This window comes from Mixophyes fleayi, chromosome 4 (assembly GCF_038048845.1).
Source record: "Mixophyes fleayi isolate aMixFle1 chromosome 4, aMixFle1.hap1, whole genome shotgun sequence".
NCBI lineage: Eukaryota > Metazoa > Chordata > Amphibia > Anura > Limnodynastidae > Mixophyes > Mixophyes fleayi.
This window is the reverse complement of record NC_134405.1, coordinates 62,505,493-62,514,530: the sequence shown is the minus strand read 5'-3', so window position 1 is coordinate 62,514,530 and position 9,038 is coordinate 62,505,493. Positions and strand designations below refer to the sequence as shown.

General features: G+C 49.8%; 1 pseudogene; it reads right to left on the bottom strand.

Annotated features, from left to right (window-relative positions):
• Window positions 1-8,691: 8,691 nt before the first annotated feature.
• Window positions 8,692-8,805, bottom strand: LOC142155741 (U2 spliceosomal RNA; annotated as a pseudogene).
• Window positions 8,806-9,038: the final 233 nt, after the last annotated feature.

Below are 9,038 nucleotides of genomic sequence, written 5' to 3'. Positions count from 1 at the left end.
TATATAGAGGTGTTGTTTTGTAATGAACAACCAGGTGGCATCAGAGCGCAGGAGATGAGAACCACTGTAGAAAGGTCAGTGTATAAACCACCAGACTTTTAATGTAGCTGGGGAATATCCTATGCTTTCTCAGGCATAAAATAGTCAGTAAAGCACATGGGGTTTAGCCTGTGTTCAGAAAGGAAAAGGCAAGGTATCTCAGTAGGTAAATGAGGTAATTCAGATTAATAGAAAAAATGTAGCACCATCACATACAGTTAATAGGTTTAGACAGTTTGATTGCATCCATGCTGGGGCGTGCAGATTAGGGGACTCGGAGAGATTGACTTCTGATTGAGGCTGAATCAAGATGGCGCACGGAGTGGAGAATTCCCGTCAGTATTAGCGGGAAAGTGCGCAGAATGGTTCAGATCCAGAATCTGCTACTCCAGCGCTCTCCACTTAGAATTCAGGATTCTCTGGAGACGCCTAAGAGATCCCTGGTACCTGCTAGATTTCCATGGGAAAGATGGACTCGTGAACGGTAGCAGAGCCGAGAGGTGCACACCTAGGGATACAGTACGTCCATGCGACACCGAGTAGGGATCCCCTTACAGGGCAGCTGATAAGCTGAGCTGGAGACAGGGAAATATCTCTGGGAATCCCCTTTACCAGATGAGGAGAGATCAACAGGTGTACCGCAGCAACAGTGACAGATCAACGGAGGACGGCTTCAAGGTAAGGAGGGGGGACAGCAAGTAGCGCACTGTGATCTTGGTGCTATCCGCTGACACCTAGAAGAGTTTGCGGGTCGGAGATCTGATCAAATATGTAGAAAGTTTCAAGCTATAGTGGAGCTCTCCCATCAAGCGTCTGGCTACGATAGCTGTCAGGCACACACCCAATGTTTTGAAATTTAAGTGAAATGTGGCCCATTCTCTGTAGTACCATTGGGGGACACTGCAAAAATGGGGTATAGTAGGTGGTCCTGGAGTAAGGTGCCCTTCAATCTGAAAGTGTTGAGAGGAGAGCTGCACCCCTACATTGCAACTCATAGAGGGAGCCATATTCAGGTTTTTTTTAAGTGCCTTTGGAGAATGGTATGTTTTTAGGGTTCTTGCACTGTATGTTTGTTTTTAACTTTTATATTATTTTACAATTTATTTTTTTTGCTGTTGCTTAGCTCATGGATACCTCCCCAAGAGTGGATAGCCTCCTCCATGCTAGGTCCCCCAACACATTGCAGCCGTCTCCTGCACTTAATGTGCAGGAGATTGCTGGTGGCTATCAGCCTCTGCACAGTGACGCTGTGCAAGCGGCTTGTGCTGACAGGTGCGGCTCAGGCTGTCAGAGCTGTGGTGACCATTGCGGTCTGGTCCCCCTTGGCAATGAGCAGGTCTGCAATGCAGAGAACAACTCTTGTCAGGGGAAATACAGCCACAGAAGCTCTCCGTTGAATCAGAGAGTACAGCTGTGGCCAGAGGGGACATGGTGGAACTTCCTGTTCCTCCCTAGTGGTGAGTAGCAATGGGGAGGTCTTTCTCCTCCTTCCCCTTGGCGGGCTTCCTCAGCGGAGATGCCATTTTCTGTGAAACCTATTTTTTGATTGAAAAAGTTACTTTATTTGTATAATGGTACAAAAAACACACAATACATTGCATTCAAGTGTACGTGGTACACTTTAAAACATAATCATTCATACATTTAGTACAATACAAGGCATAAAGTACAAGAACTGACATACTACACTATAAATCGAGTACTGCACTAACCATGCAAACTTAAACGATATAACATTTAAAAAAAAATGGATGTGAGGGGACAGTAGGTGAGAGGGGTAGGGTGGGGAAGTCACAAGCCCGAAGCTTTATTGAGGACAGACGCAAATATGGGAAGGGTGCATAAATAAGTAATGACATTCAATAACACTTCAAACAGTGATGGGAAATGGGTTGGAGGGGGTAAGGGAGGGGCGGCACAAGCCAAAAGTTTTAATAAAAAAAACACACATGGGGGGGGGGGTTTAGGAGAAATGGGAAACAACAATCAATCATCTTCCTCTTCCTTAGGACTATCAAGGGTGTTATAGTCTCTTAGCAGGCTGTGCATCAACCTGTGGCAGTCCTGGATGGTCATCTTCTCCCGCTTCAAAATGAGGCAATTCCTAGCAAGCCACATACCGTCCTTAAAACGGTTCATAAGGCGCCTGTCAGGCGCCGCTCCACTGTCTCCTCGGGACGGCCGCCTGTGTCAGTTTCCATACTTCTGGTTGCCAGGCAACCAGACACGGAAGTTCCGGACGGCCGGGACGGCCTTCTGCGCATGCGCGTCCCGTTGCTAGGCAACGGGACGCTACTCTATAGTCTCAGCGGCTGCTGAGACCAGCGCTGCCGCCCACCGCTTCCTATTGGTTCCTCCATGTATAAAGGGAACTTCCTTAGCACTCACCTGTCCCAGAGTATCAGGTCTTCCTGACTCCAGCGTTTGTGTGTTACCAGTTTCTGCATTGTTCCTGATTATCCTTGTGCTGCCTGTGACCTTTTGACCCGGACCATTTGACCACCTCTATTTGGATTCTGCCTTTGTACTGCACTACCTGAAAGTTACCAACCCGGCTTGCCACACCATTCTTCTGGATATTCCTTTGTACCTCTGCTACCAGAACGTTACCGACCCGGCCTGTCTGACACCTCCTTATATCTCGCTGTTGACTCTTGGAAGGACCGCGTCCTGCGTGCCCCTGCAGCGGAGTCCATACTTCCTTACGGGGGTTCCTGGTGAATACCAGGGGCACGTTAGATTCCGCACCTTCCTCTGAGTTGCACCAACAATAGCAGGTACGTTACATAGTTGTGACAGCGCCAGACCTTCTGGATTGCCCCAATGGTGTGGGTCTCAGGAAATAATCCTTAAAATACCGAATGGTATGAAAGGCAAATCCTGGGCACACTGTCCTTAAGTTCATGTTCCAAGGCATCCAACAGTGCCTGTGCAGTGGGGCAGTCCCCAAAAATATGCTGAGCTGCTTCACTTCTGGTGATACAAAAGAAGCAGTTGACATATCTACACAGGTTCCAGGAGTTCATGAATGTCATGAGAGGCAGACCCTCCTGGATAGCCATCCATGCAATGTCTTTGTGTCTATAAGTCAGCCTCTTAGAGGCCACATTCTCACACACGTGTTTTACTGTGGCAACAGGGAGCACTGGAACAGACTCCATACTGTCTTTCGCTCTGATGAGCTTGTGGACAGTTTTTCATTTTCACAAGTCTGGTTTAAGTCCCTCCAGATGGTGCTCCCTCACAAATTGTCCAACATCCAGGTAAAACCAAGGTGTAGTCCTGTTGCAAGGGAAGAAGCTGTCCCACTTGTCCTAACCAAGGGTCCTGCAAAGAGGCAGGAGGAAAAAGTGAGACATGGACTTCCCAGCAGAGCAATTGTTCTTTTCAATAAGAGTCCTGCGGATACAGTTACAAACGAAGAAGGCTCGCAGCATGGTGGGGATATACAGGATCCCTTTCCCACCTTTGAGGAGATCCTTGTACATAAACGACCGCTTCACTCTGTCCATTTTGGAGGCCCAGATGAAGTGGAAGACTGTCCATCGTGATGGTCTTGCAGACGGCAGCAAAAGGTGGCCAAGCTTGGGCCGTGTACCGCAGAAAGGGAAGGATCTCGTTGCGCAGTACCTTTGATGGTAAGATCTCTGAGGCTCCACAATCTTTTGTCTGACTGTCGCCAGTCTCTCTTCCTAACACTTCAGGGCCGCCTCCTCTCCACCAAACCAAACTCCAAGAATTTTGATGAAGTCCTACTTGATTGTGAAGGGGAATGCAGCGGGGGATGCCAGATCATCCTTCACATCCCAGCCGCAAAGTTGGAGATCCAACAGGGACAGCAGCTGACGCTGCAGCCTCCAGAAGTTTCTCTTCTCTCACACTTTTGTCTTTCCTTAGCCTGAAAGAAACTGTGAATTTTGACCTTAACATATTCCCACTAGTTAGACAATCAAAATACAATTTATAGTTTTTCCAGGTGATGTAGGCATCACTCAGCTCCTCCAACACATCCTCCCTCCCCAGCAGAGCACAATTTAATTTCCAGGAGCCTGGACCAGGAGGAAAACTGTGGCCCAGAACCCCCTTGAAGACCATGGCCCTGTTGTCCAAGAAGAAGCAGGGAACCATGACATGCCTGTTCTGTCTTACTACTCTTGAAGTAAACACAAAGTCAATCCGGGAATGCACTGAGCCATCAGGGTGGCTCCAGATATAGTTTACAGAGCCAGCCTCCATGGATCCCTGTCACGGGCACTAGGAGTCTTTACCCAGGGATCACCAGGTGGTAGGCTTACCAGAGCAATGTAGATGGTAATAGGGTACTCTGGTAGCTGGGTGATCACGGAACAGGAAATGGTAGATGATGAGATGCTCAGGAAAGTCTATGACTAGCAGCACTGGTAATATGGAGGTAATAATCTACGAGGAACTGTATGGACAAGGGCACGTGAAGGTAGTCAGTGGTCTGCGATAGCAAGTTGTACCACTGCTATAGTGAGGAGGAATGTCCAACAGAAACAAGGAGGTGATGAGAGCCAGCGGTCTACGGATAGCAAGTTGTACCGCTGTCTGAGTGAAGGAATGGAATCCAAGTGGAGGTATCCGGGTAGTCAGTGGTCTGCGGTAGCAAGTTGTACCACTGCTATGTGAGAGGATACTGGAACAGGTGATACAGGAAACAGGGATCAGTGGTCTGTCATCAGCAAGTTGTACCACTGAATATATACGTGAGGAGGTGCACGGGGAGAGACTGCAACACAGGATATACACAGGCACCTTATACACGATCCACAATAACATGCACAATGTATATAAATGACTGAACAGGTCTGCAAATATAGAAAGTCTCTTGAAGTAGTCCAGCACAAGTTAACACAGTCAATGATGGCAATAGACTCAGCGGATAGCAGACTCCAGAGGAGAACCAACACAGTCCAGCAAGATATGCAATACACCAGCACAGTCAATGAGAAGTATGCATACCGTGGTTCAGAAGCAGGCAGTCAGATAGGAGTGCAGCGATACCTGAGCGGCAGGAGGCCGGCTGGATGAGAAGTCCCAGGATAGATGAGGCAGCGGTCTAGTAAGTGCAGCGCACAGGTAAGTAGACCAACAGGGACACGAATCCACAGGAATCAGTAACACGTGGAACTGGACTCATGGAGGACCCAGGAGAATGGAGATGATCCAGCAGAGGAGTAGTTGATGAGGTACGAATCCAATGCTGACAGGAGGGTAGAGACCAGCGGGACACGTGAAGGCGTGGAGAGCGGATCAGCAGTAGATGGACGATAGCGCGGTCAGCAGCAGCAGGGCTCTGCGGGTACACGGAGGTAACCCGTAGCAACCAATAGGTGTCAGTAGCGATGGAACACGGGAGAGCAGAGTAGACCAGGAGCTGTTGATCACGGAGAGTAGCGGATGGCAATGAGAGCAGCAGTCTCGAGGAAACACAGGAGAGCTGAGAAGAGACTGCAGTGCACAGGGGCAGCGGATAGGAATCAGCTAACTGTCACGATGATGAACACAGGCGAGTTGCAAGCTGGAGGCTGTAGTGCACGGAGGCAGCGGATAGGAATCAGCTAACTGTCACGATGATGAACACAGGCGAGTTGCAAGCTGGAGGCTGTAGTGCACGGAGGCAGCGGATAGGAATCAGCTCACAGACTTGATGAGGAACAGGTGAGTGGATGTGAAGTAAAGGCTGGAGTGCACGGAGGCAGCGGATAGGAACCAGCAAACAGTCACAATGAAATATAATAGCGTTGATGTGGTTTAGAGGACTGTAGTGCACGGAGGCAGCGGATAGGAATCAGCAAACAGTCACAATGATATATAATAGCGTTGAAGTGGTTTGGAAGACTGTAGTGCACGGAGGCAGCGGATAGGAATCAGCAAACAGTCACGATGATACAGTTGATGGTAGAAGTGGTATGGGAACCACAGTAGTAGAAGTGGTTTGGAAACCACAGAGATAGAAGTGGTTTGGAAACCACAGGAATCAGCAGCGCTGAATACACGAGGAATACAGGAACACCTTCAGAGACTCATGGGGAATGAGACTCCAAGATCAGGCAACGTGGTGTTGACCACAGGTGCTTAATATAGGGAGTGTTGCCTGATCTGCCAATTGAGTTAAAGGGACATACACTGAAGTATAGGAAAGGGCTGCGCATGCGCAGACCCTCAGGATGGAGGACGGCCACGGTTCCTAAATGTCCGGGAAGAGGCACTCACGGTCCGGTGAGTGACAATCCCACTACATCCCGCAAGAATGCTTCGGCTACCATCTCCTGCAGCAACCTAGCAGAAACATCAAGTTTAGCAGTGCTGTTAGAACTTAGTCCGCCTTCCTCTATAGGACAGTTAAAATCCCAGCCATTACTACGGCCCTGGTGGTCGTGAGCTGGGCCGGCAGGGTCTGGAAAAGCTCCAAATGCTCATTCTTACCAGGGGATGCATACACACAGATTAGCCTGATAGGCTCACCCGCCCAAGAGCCATCTACGATAAGCAATCTGCCGCAGACAAACTCCTGAATGGAATCTAAATAGGAGGACCCATGAGACCACTGCCTACTCAGGTGCCTATTGAAGCTAGAGAAATGCAAAGAACATTCCTGCAACATGTAAACATCACATTTCTGGCTCTCTAGAAAGGTAAACACAGACTGACATCTAATCTTATCCTTCACACTCCTCACATTAATGGTAAAAAGAGAAAAATTAGCCTTTAGTTGGTAGAAAAAAAAAGTTAGCACATACATCAGTTATTATCCTTGTCAGGTGAGACTTGGTCCTATCTGCCCATGTCCCCATGTTGAGATGGGGGCAGACCTCTCTCTTCCAGCTCATCGAAAAGGCAGATGTCGGGCAGCTGCAGGAATTCGTCCACATCCAACTCCTCCTCCGTTTCAGAATCCTGAGCCAGCAACTCCTCCATCTCTTCCAGGTCCTCGTCCTGCGGAAGGAGGTCCTCTCCGAGCTCGACCGCTGGCTTCTTTGAAGAGTCAGCGCCGCCAGCTGGGCTGTCTAGCTCTTTCCTCTTCCTCCTTAATTGGTTCCTCTTACCTGCAGAGGAGACAAGAGGGGGAAAATCTTCCTGGGAAAGGGAGGGGCTGGGGGAGGGGGTTAGTGCTACTGCAGGGGAGAGAGGAGGGAAGGTTGCGACAGGGGGGGTGAAGTTGGGAAGAGGATGGGAGCGGGTTGGGAAGGGTGGGGGAGTTGTGACAGCAGGATGGGAGGGAGGTGCTGTCACAACAGGAGCAGGGGGGGAAGGAGTGGGGAGGGAGGTTGGAAGGGGGGAGGGGAGAGGAGTGGTGGAAGACTTCTTACCAACTTGTGGCTGCAGTAGTGGCTTCTGTTGCTTCCTCTGGGCTAGCTTGGGCTGCAGGGAAGGAGCAGGTCCACTTTCAAGAAGTCCTTTTCCGGCTGCTGCAGAGTAGGTTCTAGCCCTCTGGGGGCAGTCCCTGTAGATGTGGCTTGCCAGGCTGCAGAGGTAGCATGCTGTCTTCCTTGGGCAGTCTTTGGTCTCATGTCCTGCCACTCTGCAGTTCCTGCAGGCTGAAGCTTTGCAGCTTCTCAACATGTCTGATCAGTGTAGTGGAGCCGCCCTGGGCAAAGCTTGATGGCAGGTGTTGGAGACCATCGGTTGTAGCGTCACTTTTCCTCAGCCAGACAATGGTAGCCCACTTGCCTGTCCAGAAGCCATGTCCCGTCCAGGATCTTGCAGGGGTCCTTGACCATGGTGCAGAAACGGTTCAGGAAGGTAGCGATATCCTTGCCCGGTCTGTGGGGGTTTCTCATGGAGACCGTCACCCTTCTTTCCTCCATCTGGATGGGGCAGCTACCCACAAAGCGAGCAAATGGGGAGTCCGAACTCACAGTCTTCACTGCCTCCCAATACCTCTTACAGATGGCTATGGAGGTGAAGGTGATATAGAAGATGCCCTTGATGTAGGTCTGAATGCTGAGGGTCTCAGCCTTCGAGAAGCCCTGATCGAGGACCATCTTCTTCCCAAAGGTCTCTGCCGTCAGGTCTGGGACCCTTCCGTTGACCTCCTTCACCTTCAGAACAACGGTCTGCCTCATCCAGGGTTCCAGAGTAGGGGTTCTCTGGGTGGTATCCATGTCCCAGGGCAGCAGGAGCAGTGGAGGAAGAGGTTCCAGCTCTGGGGAGGGGCTTTGGTGCAGGGTTTTTTCCTTCCTTCTTCCCAGGGACAGGAGCAGGGGTGGAGGCAGGAGCTCCTGAAGCTGAAGCCATCTTCCTGGCTCTTCTTCCTGGGGCAGAGAGGCTGGTCTGAAAGGCGATCTTCTTCCAGGGAGGGTAGGAGCAGTGCAGGTATCCCTCCGCTGGGCAGAGGAGAGCAGGAGATTCTGCTGGGGAGAGGGCTGGAGTCGTTCCTGATGTCTTCCTCCCAGTGGTCAGGATCCTGCAGAGCTTCTTCCCCGGAGTTGATCTTCCTCGCTGTCGTCTTCTTGCTCCTGGCCGGCTAAGATCGGGTGCAGCACCATCTTAAGCAGTTCCTCACCAGTGTTAGATTGTGCTATTGAAGATCCACACTCAGCAATAGGACCACTGGGTATTGGGCGTGAGAAGGACTGGGCGTACACCATGCAGCAGAGTCTACATCCGTTTGAATCCTCACCAGTGTTAGATTGCGCTATGGAAGAGCCACAATAACACCCGGTGGTCGTAATGACCACCGGGTGTTATGCCAGATAAGAACAGATACTACACTTGATCTTAGCCAAAAGGCTGCGATATCTCTCCTGCTGTGCTACTGTTGGTCACATTTTTTACACTTTCTAGATTTTATACTCAAATTTACTCTGTTTTATTATTACTATATAGGTGTTAGTAACCAGTCTATCTATATTTTTTACAGCTTCTATGTTTATTGAAATGATTTACTTTCTGTCCTTTCCCTGGTAATATTCTTAATCTTTACCACTATGGCTGAGAAAGGGACTTCCAAGACTAAATGTAATACCCTGCAA